Source organism: Lepidochelys kempii, chromosome 2 (genome assembly GCF_965140265.1).
Source record: "Lepidochelys kempii isolate rLepKem1 chromosome 2, rLepKem1.hap2, whole genome shotgun sequence".
Taxonomy (NCBI): domain Eukaryota; kingdom Metazoa; phylum Chordata; order Testudines; family Cheloniidae; genus Lepidochelys; species Lepidochelys kempii.
This window is the reverse complement of record NC_133257.1, coordinates 211,767,998-211,791,610: the sequence shown is the minus strand read 5'-3', so window position 1 is coordinate 211,791,610 and position 23,613 is coordinate 211,767,998. Positions and strand designations below refer to the sequence as shown.

The 23,613-nt window shown below is 41.6% G+C and overlaps 1 long non-coding RNA gene across 1 annotated transcript in view; it reads right to left on the bottom strand.

Moving 5' to 3' along the window:
• Positions 1-464: 464 nt before the first annotated feature.
• The window catches only part of LOC140907557 (uncharacterized), a 54,596-nt gene continuing 31,447 nt past the window's right edge, over positions 465-23,613 (bottom strand). Inside the window, exons 2-5 of the long non-coding RNA XR_012157537.1 lie at positions 8,969-9,045; positions 2,338-2,416; positions 1,361-1,449; positions 465-545 (exon numbers count right to left, since the gene is read on the bottom strand). This is a non-coding gene — a long non-coding RNA (uncharacterized lncRNA). The remainder of the gene's footprint in view (positions 546-1,360; positions 1,450-2,337; positions 2,417-8,968; positions 9,046-23,613) is intronic.

The following is a 23,613-nucleotide window of genomic DNA, read 5'->3' as shown; positions in this document are numbered from 1 at the left end:
AGGAACCCTGACAGTGACAAAGGCCAAACAAAACTGAGCTGGAAATATTATCTGAAATCCTTAAAGTGGTTCCCTAGGATAGTATACAGGTATCTATTGGTGCGATGTTCTATATTTCATTGTACTTTTAAATGTATGACATCTACCAAAATTAACTTATGTACGTATTGGTCTTTATTAATTGAGAGTGGCATGTTTTGGAGGACCTATGTAAGGAAGCTATGGGGATAATTCTGTGAACTGCTGAGCACTTCCTGCCAGGTGCTGGGTGCTTTCAATTCCCATTGCCTTTAGTGAGAAGTGACACTTGTTAGTGTGTTGTCTTCATTTTGAGATTGATTTATTTCTGTAGACACCCACAGGAGAGGGATAAGAAGAAATAATTAGGTACATTGAATTTTGTCTATTAAATGACATGGGTGGTTTCAGGGAACATTTTACAACAAAACAATGTAATCTGTGATCTCTGAAGCTAACGTCTTGAAGTGTAGAATACAATTATCTTGGCATTTTTTAAATGATTTTTCAAAAGAACAGCATAAGCCCTGCAGAGAGAAAGTGAGAAAGATGTTATTACTCAGGGCTGATGGAATTGAGACTGAGCCAGATTCAGCCTTGATGCTGCTTGTCGCACTGACTTCAGATGTTTTACACCAGTGGTAATTTTGCCCAGGCGAGTTGGATTTCTGGTGACAACAACAAATAAAAAGGGTTGTAAGTTTTTCTTAAAACGTTGCAAATAAACCACCCATTTCTAGAAAACTCACACACACAAATCAATCAAGGCTGCGTAACATGGCATCAGACTACATTTTGGATCATAGAGGATGTTTTTCATTAAAATCTCCTTTTTGTAGACATTTCTTGCTATAGGACTGTGACAGGGCACTATAAGTGGTAGTACCCTGGTCACTGCAGTTCAATGTGTAATGACCCTAGGTCTAGTGTAACAAACCTGGAGAAAACCGACATACTGGAGGACTTGTGGGGAAGAGAACAGTTCAAGTAGGGGGCAGTGAAGCAGGCAGTGCTAGGCCAGGGACACCTAGAGGAGAAGGAGGGCAGAGGCTTGACTGACTCCAAGGAGGAGTAAGCCACAGACAAGGCACAGGATGCAGAACAAACTGAAGAGAAAGAGGAAGCCTTGGTGAGTGAACATACCCCCAAGAGTCTTGAACCAGGGGCAAGGTAAACAAGGAGAAGAGAGGATCTTGAGATTGTGGCTCTAGGGGGACAATTCATGGGGGTCGATACAAGCCAGAAGCAAAGTAAACTGGAGAAAAGACCTATGGGATATGATTGGTGTGATGATCAATGGGCCAAGAAGGAGCTGTGGGGGAAACCTCCGGCCTCTGTGTACCTTGTGCAGGTGGAAAGCTGGAGTCCCTCACTGATGGTCCATTGAAGGCCAGTCTTAAAGGGTGCAGGAACCCCCAGTAGAAATTAGGGCTGTCAAGCAATTAAAAAAATAATGGTGATTAATTGCACTGTTAAACAATAATAGAATACCATGTATTTAAATATTTTGGATGTTATATATATTTTCAAATATATTGATTTCAATTACAGCACAGAATACAAAGGCTACAGTGCTCACTTTATATTTATTTTTATTTCAAATATTTGCGCTGTAAAAAACAAAAGAACTAGTATTTTTCAATTCACCTCATACAAGTACTGTAGTGCAATCTCTTTATCATGAAAGTTGAATTTACAAATATAGAATTATGTACAAAAAACTTGCATTCCAGAATAAAACAATGTAAAACTTTAGAGCCTACTAGTCCACAAGTGGGCAGAAATGATGACAATCGATTTTATTCACATTTTTATGTAAGCACTTTTAAAAAATAAAAATTTTGATAGAATTTTTTTGACCAGCTCTATGATTAAAGTGACTTACTCAAGGTCACACAGAAAGTTGGTAGCAGAGCTGAGGAACTGAATCCAGATTTTCTAAATCCAATCTAAAATCAACCTTCCTCTCAGTTCTGTATTTCCAAATTTTATACCCCCACGTGTTCACTGAAGTGCCAGCTTCCTCTAATTGTATTCATTTTTATTGTTCCTGAAAATCGTGAAACTAGGAAAAGAGCAAGATCTGAAGAAAACAAACTCTGTTTGGTAATGCACAGCTGAATGTCTCAGGTTCATCTTCATCAGAAAGGGCAATACAGCCAGAAGGGAAATGTGCATTTATAGCACTGAACTTCAGCAGAAATACTGATGCATCTGAGATACACAAACACCTTGAAAAATTATTTTATCTAATTAGAAAAGTAAAAAACAAAAGAGTAGCATTTATTTTTTCCTGACTAAAACATAATTCGCCCTCACCTCTTCTCTTCTTCTTTCATTTCACTAAAAAATGGTCCCTAGTTCAGTGAACCATCACAGAGCAGAAGTTCAGAGGCCCCTGTATAATACCGTAGAAAGGGAAAAATAACGTTCCATACATTAAAAATCACAATAAAATTCTAACCACATATGCTTAGGTTTTTCAGCTATCTACTGTTAAGTTATTTTATAGCATGAGCAGGCATTTCAACATCTTTAATATTTTACATGCACACCTTAATGATGTAATGGTTTTATCAATATGGGATAGCATAAATATGCTTTTATCCATTTTTTTTCAGTACCGAGTTCCATTAGCAATTAGTTTAATTCACTTGTGTACTATATGGTTAATTTCCTTTTCCTTTAGGCCCGGATTCAGGAAAGTACTTAAGTGTTTCCTTAACTTTAAACATAAGTAAGTGATTAAAGTTAAGTATGTGCTTTCCTGAATTGGGGTATTCAAACAGAATTAAAGGGCTGAGATTCAATATTGTTGAAAAATTGTCAGTATTTTAATACACTGTAATAGATGCCACGTGGAATGTTGCACAGAAGATGTGAAGTGATGTTTATCTTTCATGAGTTATATTCAGAATTATTTGAACCTTGAGATTATTGAATGTGATCTGTATATAAATAGTGGAAATTGGGGTTAACAGACCCACTTTTAAAAGAGAGGCTATAATGTCTTTTACAATTATTTCCATTGACAAAACATCAGTGATTTGTATCTTAAAAGCTTTGCAATAAAAAAAGCTGCTATAAAAGGGCTTTATTATACACATACAAAAATGCTGGAACCTCACATTGGTTTTATAGTAGGATAAATTCTGCTCCAGAGGTTACTACTTTGCCAGCTTTTTCCTATGGAGACAGAAATATTCCTCTATGAAATACAAGGGTTGGAACACATTACACTTGATCAGCTGAAAAGAGTGTGGATTTCTGCAGACCCAAGTAAGTGAAATACAGTTTCAAAGAAAGGAAACTATATTAAAAATGTATTTTGTATTTTAGTCAACAAATCAATATATATTATAAATGAAGGATTCATGCTGGTGACTAGATGTAGAATTAAATAATAACATAAATGAAAAGTTGAGGTAACACTTTCTAAAACATTTTAGAATTTTCCAAATAGAAAAGGGTTTTATTTTGATTTTTTTATTATTTCAAAGTGTTCAATATAGATGATAAATTTACCTTCTAATCGCTACGTCACTGAATTTAAGTAATCTGTTTACAAAATTAGGGCCAAATCCTCACTAGCTCAAATAGTCCTATTGACATTACTGAGGTTTGTCACATGAATAGGGCAACCTGGCAAGTTTGGGCCATTTAATACAAAGCAGTGCAAGTATCACAGAGCCATATCCTGCCAGCATTTCAGGCACAGAACTTCACTTGAAGTCAGAGAAAATAATGCAATGCATAAAACATGATTGTAGCTTATGGCTCTTAGAGAAAATCAGTGATAGACTGGCATAGAGAGCATCTAACTTTGGTAAACAATGGAATTTAGTTATATAGCCGCCTGCCATTAGAAGGTCTGTTAGAAGCAGCTCCCAGAGGCACCAGCTCAGAAGCAATGGCTGGGGGGAAAATGACAAAGTGAAATGTTTGTTTGGCGACACTGGAAGTTTATCTGGAGCCTTCAGAAAGGAGTGAGGCTGCACGGACTCCAAAGGTCTGTCTAACCTGTACGCTTGAGACATGGACAGCCTGTGAGGACTAGGACAGGGAGAAGGAGGCAGAGTTACCAGGCCAAGAACCTGATTGACATACAGTGACACCTAACTGTAGGCCCAGGATAGCCAACATAAAGCCTGGGTCCAGGCGGACACACGCACTGAGTTCAGACAGTCAGTTCAGACAGTGTTTTGGAGAAAGGACCTGGCTGCAAAGGATCAGGCTCTAGCATCAGGAGGAGACAACCGCTCAGTGGTAAGAAAAAAGACATAAAACAGATGTTACTACCAGGGCTGATTAAATGAAGTTGCCTGTGTTGTGTACCTTCAGGAAAGCCAGTAATTAGTGGGGAGATTTTCAAAGGCACATACATCAGTTGGGCATCTATCTCCTATTGAATTTCAAGGGGTGCTGGGAAGATAACTGCTACTGTGAAAATTGCCCACTAGAATTGTTTTTACATATCAGTCTTGAAATGTTTGAAGTTTATGCTTTAAGGAAACGTTTCTAGGAAGTTATCTGACTTAATCTTTTCAAAGTTCCACCTCTGCACCCACCTCTCAGCAAGTAAAAGCACACCAGACTTCAGCAGCACTTAATCAGAATAATGCCACTGTAAAACTGTTCTGTGATTTTCATGTTAAGGAAACCTATGATAGGGCGCACTCACCCCACGCTGGACTGAGGGGGGTTAACCCTACATTGTGGGCTGAGGAAGCCATGCAGCCTCAACTTTATTGGGCATGCTCCAAATGCACCAGTATAAAAGGGAGCAGCTCCGCTCAGTTGGGGCTGGCTGCCAGAGGGTAAGGAGGCATGCTGCAGGCTCCAGCCATTGATAAGCCAAAGCCCGAGGCCATAGGAGCTGGAGATGTTACAACCCAGGTCGATGCTAGGCTACCCACAGAGGCTCTGAAGAGTCTAGAGTTGCTGTGGACAGCACAGCCCAGGGAACCCAGAGACAGCCAAGATATCCAGACCGCAGCGGCAAGAAACATGGTAGGAAGAAGCCGAGGGGAGACGAATAGTGGCCCGGTGGCTAGTGAACTGGAGTATGGAGTCAGTGTGTTTTGGTTGGATTCTCCCTGCCCCCTGCTGACTTGGTGGCACATGCTCCTTCCACTACCAGGGCCCTGGGCTGGGGCCCAGTGGAGAGGGAGGGCCTGGGTCCCCCTACCTGGGCACCACTATCTCCCTTTCTGGGTGTGGTGGCCCCCTATCCAGACTGAGGCCACTTGGCCTTTGGGCCATACTGCCCTGCGAATGGGGGTAAATCCATTGACTGTGGCCCCTGTGCCACCCTTCCCTGCTAACAGCGGCAGATACAGTGACTTTGGTCCCCAGGCCTTGCGGCCTGGCAAACTGGGGCAAATCCATTGACCCTGCCCGCAAGGCCTTACTGCCCTGCCAAGAGGGAGGATCTATTGACTCTGGCCATTGAGCCATACTGCCCCACTGAGCAGGGCTAATACATTGACTTCGGCCATTAGACCTCATTTCCCTGCTAATAGAGGCGAGTATATTGACTCTGGTTATGGAGACATAGACGCAGGTGACATATACCCTGCACGCTTATACCTAAGGGAGATGAGGCACACTTGCCCCGCACTAGACGGGGTCCCTCCAACCTTGTCACAAAACCTCTCATCACTTAAGGCTAGTCTACTCTATCGCATTACCCCACTGATGCAGCTGAGTTGTTGTAGCCCGTCTGGTGAAGACACGCTATGCCAAGAGGAGAGCGCTCTCCCTTCAGCATAATTATGCCACCTCAGCGAGAGGCAGAAGTTATGTTGGCAGGAGAGCGTCTCTCATTGACTGAGTGGTGGTGTGGACAGCGCTTAGGTCGATGTAACTTGTGTCACTCAAGGGGGTGGCTTTTTCACCCCCCTTAGTGACTTAAGTTACATCAACTTAAGCGGTAGTGTAGACTAGCCCTTAGTAATTTCCCAGTTGAACCTGAAAATATGGTGACATTGGACCCAGGGGGCACATTGATCTAAAAGTAGACAACAGAATCCCTTAGGCGGGAGGAATAAATGGGGTTTTACTAATCCTGGGAGGCAAGGGGGAGTACAGTTATTACAAATAATCATAGGACCCTATGATAACATTAGCTCCACACGCTGTATTGGCAAAATGTCATGGTAAGTAGCCCATTCTTGACAGCATGCTGTCTGCCACATAAAACAATATAGCCTCTGAAATGTTGCTCTTAAAAAAAACAAAACAAAACAAAACAAAAAAAACGTGTGAGGCCTGATCCTAAGCCCAGGGAAATCCAGAACAGAATAATATACAGCTCTTACAAATGTGCATGGACAAGCAAAGGGGCCAGCTGCAGGAAGCACTGGGTATGATTCCCAAATGAAGTCACTGAATGCTATTATCACCTTCCTAAAAAGATTAGACTGAGAAATACGGAACACAAGTTGAGGGTGAATTTAACAGCAGTTGGAAGCAATAAGGTCATCTGCCTTTGCACTGCTGACAGCAGAAGCTCACTAGTCAGTTCCGTCTGAGCAGCACATTCCACAGGTTCGGTTTGGTCCCACTGCAGATATTTAAACCATGCTGATAGTGGGGTTGGGGATGAGGTAACCACATATACTTTTTCTCTGGCATCTGTCATGGAATGGCTTGGTGGCTGTTACACACACGGGACTTAATGCTCACCTATCTTACACTAGCTAGTATAAATGAGGAGGGGCTCTACTGGAGTCAATGGAGTTACCTGGTTGTAAAATTGGTGAGAGAGGAGAATCAGGCCCGTTGTTTAAGCTGCGCCCCCTCATTGGCCATGGCTATTCTATGGTCCAGTTTTACACACACTTACTTCCATGAGCTGCCTTTACATGTGCAAGTCATCCCATTGACTTCAATAGTCAATGCTCACAAAAGCCTAAATAGCAGCGCTTAGATACTATGATATTAGATAGAAATGACCCTTAGATTTCACAAATGACATAGCCAAATTATCAAAACTGAAATATTATCAGATCTAAACATCCCACAGTTAATAGAAATTCTGGCTGTCTTGCTAATTCTTTTTTGTTACCTTCTCTTTTGATATTCAGACACCACGTGCCTTCTTAAGGGACAGGAGCAGTGGTTTTCTTTCATCTTCTGAAATTACTCAAAGCAGTATTTCTGTGCATTCTTTTTGCAATAATGAGCAATTTAAGTGAGGTAAAATCCATGGGTTTTTCCCTTGCTCTGTTCATGTAATAGTTGTCACATATTAATGCAAAAGATTTTAATACTGTTCTACAAGACTTAAGGATAGTTTGGAGGTATCTGCTTCTCGTCTGTTTTAACTGAGTTGTCCAAAAAATAGACACACTGGACCACATTGCTCCCTTCTGTGAAGAAACCCATTAAAGGGAGGCAGAGAATCAGGAAACCTTGAGGAGTTTCAGGCAAATCAGGTCTTTAGAGGAGTAGTTTGGGACACTGGGGAGCACAGAATTAGGGGAACTTGAGGCCTCCCCCAAAATCTGCAAAGAAAGGGTCTCCTGGGGTGAGGGAGGAAGCATGTGATCATGTAATTCAGTGGGGATGAACTAAGCTTGCATAGGCATCCTTAATTCTGGCATTTAATTTCTGAGTGCTTGACTCTATAACCTCAGTAGCATTTTTTTAAGAATAATAATAAAAGGAGAGGGACTATCAAGTCACTCCCATCCTTCATTGGATGGAGGGGGACAACACCAGATGTTACTTGATGGGGATGAAGGACTATCAGGCCCCCCCTACAGATATTGGAGGAGATATCAGGCTGTAGTATCTTCCCATAAACCTGGGGCCTGTTATGAGGGGGTGGGGGCTAGTGTCATGGACCCTTTGGGTTGTAAAGAACTGTTAGGAGAATAAGTCCAGAGGGCTTTATCAAAGTTTTTCCTGTTTTCAAACAAGCCTCTGGTAACTCTCTGACCCTTTAGAGGATTATCCTCAATTAAACTGAACTAGAAACCTTTGGAAGTGCTCCCATTGTTAGGAACAGTATTCTTGCTAAAATAGATGCGCAGTTTGTCATTGAGATTTGAAACAGTGGGTTGCTTTTACATGAAATTGTTTGCGGAGTTGATTGTATTAAATCAGACATTCTATAAAAATGTCATTTTTTAGCGTGATTAGCATGCAACATATTTTTCAGTCTACAGGGAAATCAGTCAACTCTTTCCCTTCTTTGGGGGCTTTTCAGTTTTTAGTTTCACATTTTTCTCCTAAGTCTCAGTGCCAACAGAGGTCATTCTTGCCAGCGACTGTGACTGCAGCTCTGATGACAAATAGCTCACTTCAGCATGGAAATATGATTTTTGTGGGGGTGGGGGAACTGAACTGTGCTCACTAATAAGTGTCTGAAGGATCAGACCCTAAGTAAATTGGGGCCATCTAATAATAGTATCAGCAAAGCCTTGTATAGTTAAATGATCTAATGACAATGAAGGATGTTTGTCAGTAAAAGCAAACTATCCTATAGTCTTTTGTGTGTCTATGATTCTCATTAGCATCAGGATGGACACATGGGCAGAGATGGCATACACAAATCCAGTGTTTAACTGGTCAGGCAATTTAGGTGCAGCCCTGCATTGATACAGTGCAGAACAGCCACATTACAGGGAGCCCTCCATTGGCCATTCCACCTCAGGGAGGATCAATTGCTCCTAGAGCTCCCTGAAATGAGGGGAAAGTGCAACTGCTAATGCCTCTCTTCAGGGTTGACTGCCTGGCTACTTCCAATGTCTGGTGGCTTGTGAGGCTATGGGGAAAATATTGCATCCCCAAACCCACATACAGGGCATAGTCTATGATTGTGCCTAGCTGGTGTGTCTTTTTGTGTGCGTGCGTGCACACTTTGTGGTGACTTAGCTCACAGAACAGCTCAGCACTCTCTGACCCCTAGCCCAAGTGTAAAATGAAAGTGAAATGTGCCAACTTGTATTTGTTCACTGAACAGCCTCCTGTGCGTCTGTCGGGACTGCTTCAGATACTCAGTTGGAGAGTCGCATTAATCTGTGAATGGAATTAAAGGACCACGTTTTAAAACAAAATCAGTAACCTTGTTAGCCTGACAATATGATGCCCAGAGTACTATCGATGCCAAAGACTCTGCAGTACAGTTTTAGCCCTAACAATAGCACTAATCTTTAGACGACTGATGTCCCTGTACCTTAGGTTTTTGTACTGTTGGCCATCACTGTAGTATCTGAGCATCTTCCATATAAAATGGCTCCTGATGAACTCGATGGAGTCTATGGCTGTTGTCTTTTTGGTTATAAAAAGCTTTGCCTGGGGTAGGTTTTTGCTGGTTTTTTTTTTTTCTAAAATGGGATCAGATAAAAGGAGCTGATGTGAAAATCATTCTGTTTAAGGTGGAAAAACTATTTAATAAAAAAGGTTTTGCAGCCATAGGCGCCGACTTCGTGGGTGCTCCGAGGCTGGAGCACCCACGGGGAAAAAAATAGTGGGTGCTTAGCACCCATCAGCAGCCCTACCAATCAGCTTCCCCTTTTATCCCCCCATCGCCTGCCAGTGGGCCCTGCTGATCAGCTCCTCCCCCTCCCTCCCAGCACCTCCAAGCACTCCCACCCGCTGTGGATCAGCTGTTCAGCAGCATGCAGAAGGCGCTCAGGAGAGGGGGCAGAGCGAGGGCAGGGTGTGCTTTGGGGAGGGGGTGGAACAGGGCAGGAAGAGGCTGGGTGGAGGCAGAGCAGGGGCAGGAAGAGGCAGGGTGGGGTCTTGGGGGAAGGGGTGGAGTGGGGGCAGGGCCTGGGGCGTGTGCGGGGGGGTCAAGCACTCCTGGGGAAATTAGAAAGCCAGTGTCTCTGGTTGCAGCATTTCCTAATGGTGGTCAGAGTCTTTATTCATTTAATCTCCTCTAGAAGTTTGTTTCACAGCCTCTCATTTGCACTCTTCATTCTGGCCTTTGTATCTGCACTGTCCCAGAGGAGCACAACTGTCTTGATGGGTCCTAAATATATATATATATTTTCTCTCGGGTCAGATTTTCCTAAAGGCATTCATCTTGTCTTCTACAATTATTCAAGCAGCATTTCATGTCCAACCTTTACGTGTGCAAAAACTTGAATTCTGCACGTAAATCAGATAGTTAACCCATTCATGTGTATGATTTGAGTTGTACATGTAAAAAATAAGAGCCCGTTCCTGTTCCCATTGGCAGCACAATCAAAACCATAGGCATGAAAAATTGTGGGCTCAAGTCTTCAGGCCGCTTTTGAAAATTTGGCCTTTAATCAAGTGATTTGTCAAAATACTTAGGATTTAGGGAAAATCCAGATGTGGAACTTTATTTGTTCCAAGAAAAGAACAACAACTCAAATATGACTGGAAAGTCTCCTACAGCGAGTAATGAAGAATCCTTGGACTAGCGATAGTACTGTATATCACGCTTTCATCTGGCAGATTAACAAGTATAAACATATTCCAGAGTATTAACAGAAGCACGGAAGCATTCAAACCTTGTAAATGAACAGACTTGGGGTCCAGTTCTGTAAAGTGTTGAGCATTTTCAATTCCCACTGTTGTCAATGGGAGTTGAAGGCACTTAACACCTGACAGGATCACACTTTTATACAGTAAATACTGTTATTTCTAGAGGAGGGAATTTCCTAAAAAGCACCTAAATAATCCCCTAAAACAATGTATTACTCAATAGGAAAGATGGTCCAGCAGTTAGGGTACTAAGCTTGGATTCCAGAGACTTGCTCTGTCAAAGACTTCCTGTGTGCCCTGGGTTAAGTCACTTAGTCTCTCTGTGCCTCAGTTCCCATAAAATTGGGATAATAGCACTTCTATATCTCTCGGGGTATTGTGAGGCTAAACACATTGAAGACTTTAAGGCACTCCTATACAACCATCATGGGGGCCATGGTAAGCAAAAATTACACTGTTAATGAAGCATTACAGATTGATTTATATATTCACCATATTTTGCCTCATTTGAGGGAGAGGACAATGAAATCATAAATTACAATAACAAAAAAGTCAGTCTGTACACTTCAAAATCCAGACAGTGTGTTTCAGTTGAATTCAGCCATTAGCTTGGAAGTTAATTTTTGGCTTGCTATCATTTAAAACTATTTTTAAATGAGATGTCAATAGAAACTTGCTTACTCTCATAATTTTTGAAAGCTGTAAATTACAGCTATAAATGGAGGAGTGGCAGTAGTTATTCCTTCCCTCCCCGTCCCCTTTTCGCCCCACCACCACCAGTGTGAATCATTCCAATACATTAATCAGAAATATTAAAGGTTTGGTTCCTTTAAAAGGAATACCCCACCCCACCTGCACGCACATATGCGCACACACACAGTTTATTATTTTTTTACATTCAAGGCCACTTAGTCTATTATGCTTAAGTAAAACATTTTCTAAAGGAGTATATTGGTATTTTTATTTAGATCTGGGGAGAGCTATCCTAGAGCTGCTTAACGTGTTAAGATTTGATAGATCATATGCATGTTTCTCAATGATTTCCAGATGAAACCTGCTGAAATATAAAAATAAAAAAGTTTTCTAACTGCCAGCCAATTAAACTCTATCTGGAACCCAAGTCAAACTGAGTCCTTTCAGGCTCACACAGCATCAGCAATAAAAATTGGACAGCTGGAACTCAGTTAACAATTCTGCGCATGATACATGAGCCAAGTTAGAATCAAGCTCACTCTGTCAGAATTTGTTGATTCTATTTCTTCTTATTTTTTGTCCTGTGATAGCCCACTAGCCTCTGGGTTTTAGGTTACTATTGTGCTAGGTATGGAAAACACATGTACTGACAGGCCAACTCTACCCCAAATGTTTGCAAATGCACAGGGCTTATGAGTGAAAAGTTTTAAAAACTCAGGCTACACTTAACATTTAAATCAACATAGCTGTGTCACTCAGGGGTGTGAAAAATCCACACTCCTGAGCCACATAGCTATGCTGACCTAACCCCCAGTGTAGATGATCTAGGTGGATGGAAGAAAGCTTGGGGAGGTTGTGTTCGTATAGGGGAGAAAACCCTCTATGCTACAGTCAGTGCTATGGTGCCATAGCTATGCCAGTATGATCCCCATCATGTAGACACAGCCTTATATTCGTTACTAAAATAAGTGGGTGTGATGCTGAATATACTTAGGGAGCAGATCTGTTAGGCAAGAAGGTGCTATTTTTACATAGTCACTTTTTAGAGCATGAGTTTGCATATGCAAAGTCTATCGTTTGTGCATATGTGCTAGTGTTAAAAATGTGTGTGGAAATGTGCACAATGAATGTATTCTATTTAGGTTATTGCATTGTGTCCATCACCATGGAATGATGTGTTCCTGGTCTGAAATTCATCTCTGAGTAACCTGGCTTTGCATGGAACACACACACACACACACCCCTTCAGCCCACAGGAAGATTACCGAGCTGTAGTGAAGCCCCTCTGTTGCAGTTATTCCACTCAATATGCTAACATAGATGGTATCGTTTGACAGCAGCTAGTATCTGGGGAGATTGGGGAGAGATGGAGCTGGAATATGAATTCATGACTCCTGCACATTCCAGTATTGCCAGCTTTTGCAATTTTATTGCAAGTCTGGCAATATTGGGTGTTTTTTTCTAAAACCCCAGCTCCTGGAGTTAAGTGATTAGGGAGAATCTCTGCTTTCATTTTTTATATTTTTTTAATGTTTCAGGAAAAGGCTAAAAAGCAGAAGGCAAACAAAAGGAGACAAACATTTTTTTATTTTAATAATATGATTTTTAAGTTAATCTCATGATTTTGAGGGGAATGTCTAACTCATAAATTTTGAATGGCTGGGTTTGGCGGTTCAGCCCTCCTAGTAGAAATTACAACAGTAAACTCACACCACACAACAGAACCACTAACCCAGGAACCTATCCTTGCAACAAAGCCCGTTGCCAGCTGTGTCCACATATCTATTCAGGGGATACCATCACAGGGCCTAATAACATCAGCCACACTATCAGAGGCTCATTCACCTGCACATCTACCAATGTGATATATGCCATCATGTGTAAGTGGCAGATTACGCTGTAACAAATCCATAGCTATCTGAGTTCACAGTTGAGTCTATACTGCACACTATCATCACTCAAATTTCTTAACTGTGGTGAGAGGACCCAGATTCTCCTGCTGCAAAAGCACACAGCCCTACCTCTAAAGCTAAAGGAGAATTTCTGCCAGCTGCTAGCACTAAGGGCCTATGACACAGATGAGCATTTCTGATTCTAGTAGAAGGCAGCTGTGTGCAAACACGCATGTATGCACACTAGTTCAGTACAACACCGAGACCCCTTGCAAACTGAGCTGCTGCATCTTGATCACGTCTACTAAATTGTCATCACTTAAGCAATAGAATGTTTTTTACACAACTGACACGTCTGTGATGTGTATTTATCAGAAACAGGATTTCTATCCATCTTTCATGAAGTTCAAAAATATGTTTATGAAACCACAAAATGTAATGGTGCGCACATCAGTGCTTGTGGTTGACCTACTTTTTCATTTTTGTTATACACTTCGGACCAGATTTGTAAGTATCTTCTGGAGACTCTACACTGCTCTGGTGATGTAAAGCAGCAGTAAAACCCTCTGAAATGACTGACTCAGGTGGTTTACAGCTGTTTTGCATCAGCAGAGCAGTACAAAGCACTGGAATTTACCAATAAATCTGGACCATAATATACTGGTTTATACATTCATTCCACTGTGAAATCAATAAGCGCTTTTTAATTGATTCCAATTCACACTGAGACAACTTCCTTCAAATGTGCACTAAAGACAAGCTTGTTTCTGCATATGTCTATGAATCAGTCTGTACTTATCTGTAGACTAACGTATGCAACTGCATTGACTATGAACTTTAACACTTTGAACTGCAGATCAAATCTGTAACAGTGTCTCATATTTTGTATTAATTAGAGCTTTAACTTGTTCAGTATTTTGTCTTTTTTTTATTTGAGTCAATGGACATTTTAATTCTTCTCTTGTTTCAACCTTTGTAATCTGTGGGGAAGAACCTTGCTAGCTACTCAAAACATGAAATATTAAAAAGGTCAAAAAACTCAGAGTTATGACTAGACCAGAGTGAGACATAAATTATGTAAAATGGGACAAACTCTGCTTGTACTTGTATGTTGATGCAAATGCATTGACTTCCGTGTAGGTACTCAGTGTGTAGCTAACATAGCCAGCACCTATGAGCATCATAGCCTTCCTCACCTGTGTACTTTATGATCTTATCAGGAAAAACGACTGACTTTAATGAACATCAGTATTTGGGCCTCAATTTGCTGTATCGTCACAAAGATTTCACCTCCAACAGCACAGTGACCCCATTTCAAGTCCTTGGTTCATCTTTTTTGGCCTCTGGTTAAGTTCTAACTCAGATGGAGAGTTCCACCTATGGGTAACCTAAGAAAAGCTAATATGAAAATACATAACAGTTGTGATTTACACTGATTTACAGATAAAGAAGACATGAGGGAGGTCCAAATTTAGTATCTACTAACCTATGCACAGTGCAAAGGAATAACGGCATTTAAAACAACTCCACCACAGCTTCTTGACCAATTGTTGCCACTTTTAGCAATGCTTTCCTGGCACACTGGTCAGTATATGTGTAGTTCTATAGGTTAATCCCAATTTACCCACTTTATGGGTAATAAACTCATCAAGTAGGAAATTACCATGACTCTCTGTTCATCAGGATTTCATGGTTTGCTTCTAAAGTTTTGGCTCATTGAGATTACCTAAAAAGCAAGAGGAAGAACCAACTATTACCATATGTTCAGCACTAACATCCATTCATTCATGTGTTAAAATGGAGTAAGATCACTGGCAACACTCATCTTCTGAATATTCTAGATATCTTGAGAAAACTGTCTATCTCTGTGACAGACTCAGACCAGAAGGATAAAAGAGTAGCCTTATTGGGATCCAGGAAGTGGGCGGGCAAAGCCCGCCCACTGCCTAAGGATCCCCCCCCAGCCTAAGTGGGGGGTCCACAGGACCTGGGAAACCAATTAATTACGGGGGACAACTAATGAACAACAGGGACAAGAGTGCAGTCAAAGGGTCAAACGATAAGAGAGTAGCAGAAGGCAGGTATATCAGTCTTAGAATGAGCAGGTAGGTACCTGTTCCCTGGATAGCCAAACAAAGGCTACTCCAGGCCAATCAAGACACCTGATGCCACTTAACCAGTTAAGGTCATTAGGCTAATGCTGGCACCTGACCCCAATTAACTGGCAAAGGGTCAGTTAAGGCTGTTAGGCTAACGAAGACTGCTGAAACCAATCAAGGTCTCACTCATACTGCTTAAAAGCTCTCCTCCCCACTTCTCCTGGGGAGAAGTCCAGGTGAAAGGAGCTGGAGGTAAGGAAGCATTGCTGTATCCTGAGATAAGGGTGAAGTTAGGAAAAAGGGGACTATGGGGGAAGTGGCCCAGGGAATCAAAGCAGCTGCAGTGATGAAAGGGAAACCACCAACAGCGGCTACCATTAGGGTCCCTGGGCTGGAACCTGGAGTAGAGGGTGGGTGCAGGTTCTCTCCTGCCCCTGCTCCACAGAGATCCCCTTGAGAGGGGAAGCAGGCCTCGATCCAGCCAGGAGGCCGAACTGTGCTACTGAGCTCTATGGAGTGAGAGAGACTGTAGGCTATTTCCCCTTCCAAACCCCCATACTGGCCTGTGATGATAGTAAGTTAATAGGTGTGACTCTTGCTGCTACACTGTGAAAGGAAGGTCACATTGGGGCCTTAGTGAGTTTTTGAGGCCACTGAATCTGCCTGGAAGCGTGGGACCCACTAATACAGGCTTGGAACTTTGTCACCCTCTCAACCCACTTACCAGCTAATCGAGAATTGTTTGTATATTGGAACCTTGCTTCCATTTATTGAATTGTGTGAAACTTGAGCAATATGGTAATCATTCTACTGATGGAACTCTCTCTCTCCTGAACCAACTTTGGTTTGTATTTTAATCATCAGAATTTGGGGATCCAAATTTATTACTGGTGTAAGCAGGCTTAATTCCATGGGCTTTACTGGAATTGCACCACCAATGCTGGGAATGAATCATCACAACTTTCTCTGCTACAATATGCTGTATTGGATATAAACAGGTATCTTTTTTGCCAACCCAGAGAGCAGCATCATGTATTCACAAGATGGGAAGAATTCTGGAGCAAAGCCAATAACTGTGTGATCTCATTTTGAATGGTTTTTCCTAGGTAGTGAGGTGTGTACATTTCTTGGGTGATGACTCTTCTTAGATGCTCCTGGAGTACACCATCAAACTAAGCCATTAGCTCCACAATTTTAAGGAAGTTGCCATTGTTTGGCACATACAGCTGATCTGAAGTGCCACACAGTGCTAGGTTTTGTGTAGCAAGCATTCTCACAATGGCAATGAGCCTTTTCAGAACATTTTTCCAGGAAAGAGACTCTGATGCAATCTTCTCTTGATGCTGATCATCTAGGTGGCCTTTAAACTTAGTCTCATCTCAAGCTCTTTCCACCTATGGGATGCTCTCTGGCATGCCATGAGAAGGCAGCAAATCATCAGATTTCTACCCAGATTTTTCCAGTCCTTTGTTCCTGTAGAACCCAATGTGGCTAGGACATTAGACTGAAAGTTTGCAACAAAAACAGTATGCAGCATTCTGGGTTTTGAGTACATAAGCCCTGGCCTCTCCACTTTGTCACCACTGGGGATTTCATGCCAGTAATGTGTTGGATGGAAACTTCTATTTTCATTGTCTTTGGGGGACATTAAGTTTTTTGCTTGCTGTGGCCCATGCAGTACAAGGAAGTCCCTCAGGCTACTGCTCAAGTGGGTCCACAGTCCTGGATCATCTAGATTTAAGGAACTAAACTCAGCAGCAGCTGTTTCTTGTGCCTCCACCACATTCTTGTCTGATCTACACTTTTCAGGAATGTGCATGGTTACATCCATTTGAGATGGAGATATGGATGCTGCAGTAGCTGCCAGGTCACCTGCACGCTGACTAACTGGAAGATCAGGCATCGCCTCACCACTCACATCCTCACGGGGGCCGGAAGGCTCACCGTGAGCATTTGTGTTTATAAAAAAAAACCAAGGAGTGCTTGTGGCACCTTAGAAACTAACAAATTTATTTGGGCCTCAGCTTTCGTGGGCTAAAACCCTGATGAAGTGGGTTTTAGCCCACAAAAGCTTATGCCCAAATAAATTTGTTAGTCTCTAAGGTGCCACAAGTACTCCTTGGTTTTTTTGCTGATACAGACTAACACAGCTACCACTCTAAAATTTGTGTCTATGTATCTCAGGAGAGCTCCTTCCTGCTTAGATAGAGAAGCTTTCTTTCTTTTTCTGAATGCTGCCCTAGAGGGGTATTTTCTTTTTTCACTCATGACTGCTGTTCTGCGCCAGCTACAGTGGCTCTCAACTCTCCGTTGAAGGGGACAAATAAGCAGGCTGGTAGCAGGGCCTGAGTGAGGGGAAGATATCAGCGTCTTAAGGGCCTGACTGGCTCCTACTACTTCAGTTGACTGCCGGTTCTCCTCAAGTGGGTTCAGGGAAGCAGCAGGAAACAGGAAGCTCCCTGAGAAGCTAGTGTTAATCAGTCCAGGCTCCTGGGGGTGTTAGAGGGGTACATAAGAGGTGGCTCCTCCTCTCTCTCCCTGCAGCTCCTGCTGCTTTCTGTTCCCTCACTTTTTCTCCTGCCTGCCTGTTATGTCTCTTGTGCCTTCCTTCCTCCCACACAGCACTCCACCATCTCTCTGCATCTAGAGCAGAGAGAATACATATGCACCAGCAGCAGACATAATTTTCTACGCTCTGAGTCCTAGTGGCACCCCCACACAGTCTGGCACCTGAGGCGGTCACCTCATTTCGCCTCATGGTAAGGCCAGCCCTGTGTGATTAGAAACTTAGGAGACAAGTATGTACCTGTAGATTAGGGTTTTGTAAAGGTTACCCAGTTTTGAAATCTGAATTGAACTTCACATGCAAATTGATAAGACTCGCAAATGTTGTGGGCTCAGTGAAAACTGGACCCTTACTGTTGATTGAATATCCTCTTTGCAGAGACATCATTATTTAACATTTCTATTTCATGTCATAGATGTGCATGACACTTTAAGTAGAAACTAAAGATATGAGGTGAAATCCTGGCCCCACTGGAGTTGATGGGAATTTTGCCACTGACTTCAGTAGAGCCAGAATTTCAGCCCTGACCCATGGAGTTTGCAATCTAGGGGCGTAAACTCACAGATACTCCCATTGACCTCAGTGGAATCATTCACAGTAGTAACTGCTACATTGCTAGTGGTCACAGTATTGATCCCTAAGTTAAATACAACAAAGCATGATGCAGAGAACAGTTATGATGAAGGGAAGAGGATGGAGATAAGGTAGCTTGCGTTTACATGTTATAGCTCAAATTAGGACTTTTTTTTGAGGGGGCTAGGGTTTGATTCTGTAACAGCTCACATGTGTAGTCTCCCCTTTCAAGCCTCTGTTTTGTTCATCTTGTCTCCTCATCCAGCTCTGATTGTTTTGTGATGAGATCCACCTAGGACTGTCCAGGAAATAGACTTTCATGGAAAACAAATAGGTTTTTAGTTTAAAAAAAAAACTTGTCCTGAATCATACTGAAAATTCAAAATCTTTGAAACTGAAGTCCACAATTCTTCATTTCAGAAACACCAACACCAACAATATTTCTGAAACGACATATGCTTCCATGTTTCCTGGGCTTCCTGGCTTCCTGCTCCTGGACAGCCTGCCTGGTGTGCTGCTGAGGAGCAGGGAGACTGGCAGCCCTGGGAAACTAGATGAAGGGTTCCCAAGGCTTCCCGTTCCTTGACAGCCCACCAGGCAAGCTGCCTAGGAGCCTGCAAGCCCTGAGTGTGTGGAAAAACATTTCATCAGAATATTTCCAGCCAATTCTACTTCATTTCCATGAAATCAGCCATGCAGAGTGATATCTTATCTATCTGTTCATTATGGCTCCAACTTTAGCTTCAAATCCTAACTTCTCTCTCCAATTAGTTTTGAAACCTCTTTTAACTGTAGTGTGTATGTATATGTAATCCCTGCAGATGCTTAGTTGTTCCAGTTTGTACAGTGCCCCTTGATCTTAGTGCTGTGCTTTTTTTTTAATACCTGTCTCTTGGGAGGAAGGAAAAACAAGCACCTCCTTATCAAAATATTTTGAGGTAGGCTTTCCAGTAATTGCACGGACAGTTTGCTCTTCCTGAAAAATCCTTGGAGTACATAATTAGCTCATGTTAAAGAGCACCCTGGTGCTCTTCATACCCAGTACAGGTTGGTGACAGCTTTGTATTAAATAAAATGAAAGACCAAGTGAAAACCATAATACAATGTCCATAGAATCCTAGGTGCAAGTTTAGAGATGGAAAAGACTTGTCAGTCACCTTGTCCAGCTATTGCAGGGCTGTTTCCTTATCGTACTGCAATGTTTCCCCTTCATCGCTAGCTTTGAGTGGGGCTAGAGAGATGATATAAGGGAATGTAGAAGCTAAGTGGTTTTGCTGTCTCCTGTAGCCAGCTCTAGGGGAGACATCACCTTTTATAGGTAGATAGGGCCTCATACCCCACAGATTTAGCCCCACTGATCAATCTGTTTGTGACTTCCAGTTTTGATTACTGCATCTCCTTATTTATATCACTGAAACATCATCAAACCCTGAAATGGCTCCAACTGGTAGAAATGCAGCAGTTTGTCTATTTTGGCAACACAGTAACCTCTGCACTGTTAATGAACTCTGTTTTTAAAGGTCTCTGTGCTAATATTCTCAGTGCTCAATAGGATTGACCTGAACTACCTGAAAGATCGCCTCTTTTCCTTCATGACCATTACGTTCCTCCACACTTATGTGCCAACAGAACTATTGCATGTATCAGCCAATAGCATGAAGTTTGAGTGCCAGAGACAGAATATTCACTGGAACTGCCTATATGGTAGGGTAATAGCCATGGATTTGAGTGTTCAGAACTGAATTCAAAGCCCATCTCTTGACTTAATGTTCTCACAATAGCTTTCCACATACATAGTTACCTGCACATGCACACGCATACACACACTCCATCTACTCCATCTCCATTCAAGTTTATTCCTACACCTGGGGAAGGAAATGTTTTTGTAAATTGTTATTGTTACTACTTGGGAGTACTGGGGTGACAAGTGTCTATGCAGAAAGATATTAAGGTCTGTTGGATTGAAGGAATTGTGGTTTCTCCCCTTTGTTCAGATACAACAGAGTTTCCATTGGTGTCACAGTTGCAGGATGGTGCTGAACTTGATCCACGCTGGAATATAGAATAAAGACGTACCAAGCAAGTGTTACTGCTACAATCTGAAAGCAACAGAAGAGGCTAGATTTAGGGAAGACCAAGGAATGAAGGAGAGAAGGCTGAGACAGGTGGAGAACCTCCTATAGAAGGCAAACAGAGAAATGGGGAGATCTGATGCCAGCTAATGGGTGTGGAGAGCTTGGTTTATGCTTCTTGGTATGTATCTTATCTGAACTCTGTATAAATGTAAAGTAAACAGAATCCATTTAATAATTTCTAGTGTCTTGAACTTCCAGAACTGTAACTTTTTTATCTAAGGCATCCAAGTGCGACATACCTGCTGACCCAATCAGTTTTCAGTGGCTTGGCCGCAAGGATAAATTATTCAGTGGTTTCAGTCACATGCTCCATTTGTAGCATATAAAATAGTACAACTTTATTGGATTCAAATCTGTCCTGACTTTGGACTCTTTTTTTTCTAAATATTGCATCATATGATTTTAGACATTATTTATTGTTCATTGGACCAATTCTCTGTGAGATGCAGGAGGTTTAAGACTTTATTGAACTCTTCTCAAAGGAATTTCAGCATATCTGTTTGGATAATATTTTAAATTCTGGTCTCCTTTATTTTGATGGAATAATCTTGCACTGTTGGCATTATCCTTTAAAAATGGTTCTTATATTCAAAGAAAAATGATCCCACCTTTATTTATTCAGATGCTTCCATATAATCTCCAGTTCTTTGGGTACTGAATTGAGAGTCAAGAGACAAAGATTGCATTCCTGGCTCTGCCACTGAGCTGATGTTTGACCTTGGGCAGGTCATGCTATGTGGCTAAATTTCACCATCTGTGAAATGGAGATGTTTACCTGCCATTGTAAAGTATTCAGCCATCTTTATTAGGCAATCGAGTTCCAAAGAACTGAAGTGCGGCAGGTTTTATGACTTCTCTTGGGACTTTATTGCACAGTCAAATCATGCTCAGTCTTAAAAATTTCTGATATTTACCTAAATTTTGTTTTGCTCAATATCATCCCATTCCATTACTCCCTAGTTATACTCCCATGTTCCTTCCTATACGATTCTCTAAACTTTATCCAAGCTCTTTGTTCATCACCTGCCAGATAACATCCTCTCTTGCAAGGTTTGTAAATGCTTTTGACAAAAGATAACATTTTCAAAAGTACCTAAAAGCATGGAAGCCTAAAATGCATTTTCAAATGCATCAAAGTCACTTGCACTGTTAGTACCATGGGCTCCCATCTCTGATACACAAGTTTTACAATAGTATAATTCTCTTGAGTTCAATGGACCAACTCCTGATTTGAAATGGTATCAATTAGAGGAAAATTTGGGCCCACAGTGTCATGTTAACAATTAGTAGACCTGATCAAAAATTAGAATTTTCATCCTACAGAAAATTGATATTTTGACATTCATTTTTTTCCCCAAATGAGACAAAGTTGAAATATCAAAAAAAAATTCTGGACTGAAAAGTTCCAAAAATTTTTGATTTGTTAGAAAAATGTCAATATTTCCAAAACAATTTTTTAACATTCTTGACATGTTTTAACAACCTGTTTCATATGAGTCAGTTTGACATTAATATAGGATTCTCCTGACCTCCCACAGTGCCTCATGGGAACTGTAGTTTGGGTTCCTCAGGCCCCCATTCTCCCCTATAGTCCAGGCTAATTGACCAGACTACTTTATCTCCCATGATGCACCACACTCACAGGACATCCATAATGTATCATGGCAGCTCAACTAGAGGAGACTCCATGGTAGGTTGTGGGGCCTTTGCTCATGGGGGAGAACAGGGGCATTAAAAGTTACCTGAACTACAACTCTTATGAAGCCTCACAACAACTCAGGCGGACACAGGTCAATGTCAAACTGACCCAAACCAAAATATTTCAATATGCTTTGACAAACTGAAATGTTTCAATTCAAGACAACCCATCCCAAAAATGAAATACTTGATTTGGATTTTCCCAACAGAAAATTTAGACATTTTAGCAAAAACAAAATTTACCCTCAGAAAATGTTGATTTTTGGGGAATCCACATTTTCTGTAGCAATAACATTTTGGTGGAAAATTCTCAACTAGTTCTAATAATTAGCATATATCAACAAGCTGTCACTTCCTCTTTCAAAGTTCCTCTGTAATTGTTTTCCATTCTGTCAGACATTTACATTAGTTTAGTATTTCTGTCCTTCTAGATATGACTGTATCCTTTACAATCACTTCCATTATCAGGTAGATTTCATGCAAACTACGGTACTGTATGCCTTGTCGTATTCTATTTTTTTGTCGTTAGACCTTTTGTGGTTTTGTATTTATAGCGCACGTACTCTGAATAACATCGGACCTTCCATTTTTGGTAGTCTACAATGAATTGTTGAGATATTACAATCCTCCTCCTGCCTCTGTGTAAAGCAATCTTGTCATATCTGATATTCCAATTAACTCCTCTTGGGTTTCCTATATACTGAGTAAGATATTTTTGCTGACATGGAATAGAGAAGCCAAAGTACAAGAGGGGAAGGGCATGGAGGTAAAAATGGCTTGAAGCTGGAGTGGCCTAGTGGCAAAATCACACCCACTGTTAGGGGCTACTCTGACTTAAGCAGTTATGAGGTGAGTGTCACAAGGGCTGCTGTGCAGCACAGAATAGGTGGGAGGCTCTGTATTCCCAGAAGTCTCTACACTAGAACTGAGAGAGGTAGCACAGGAGCATATTCACCATCCCAGCACTGCTCCAGCACCAGGAAAATTCCTCCATGTGCTTTATGTATTCCCTTTACAGGTCCTATATGCTGTCAGAGGCGTGTAAACAAGGGCCACAGTGGAGACCAAGATCTGCCCACTGACTTTCAGTGTTCTCTGGGAAATATTTCACTGAGTTGTCTCCCATTATTAAAAAGAGGATTTACTGAAACTGGGGCTCATACTTCATTTCTATATTAGGGAAGGCAAGTTCTGTAAAACTGTCAATATGGCCTAGCATTTACTTTCTCTTTTGAATGGTTTTTATTCTCATCTCTGCTGTCAAATTAGACAAATGGTGCTCAAGGTCTGTCTGATATAAGGAAGGGGAATTTGATGTAGAATGGAAATCCCCAAATAAGTGCCTTTTTTAATTATTTTATTTGCTAGGGTTTAGTATCACTAAAAACCTATGATGTGGACACACAACTGAAGTGCCCATTCCAAAGTATTTGGCAGTGTGACATTGTTTGTGTGGAATTAAGAAGTGAGCA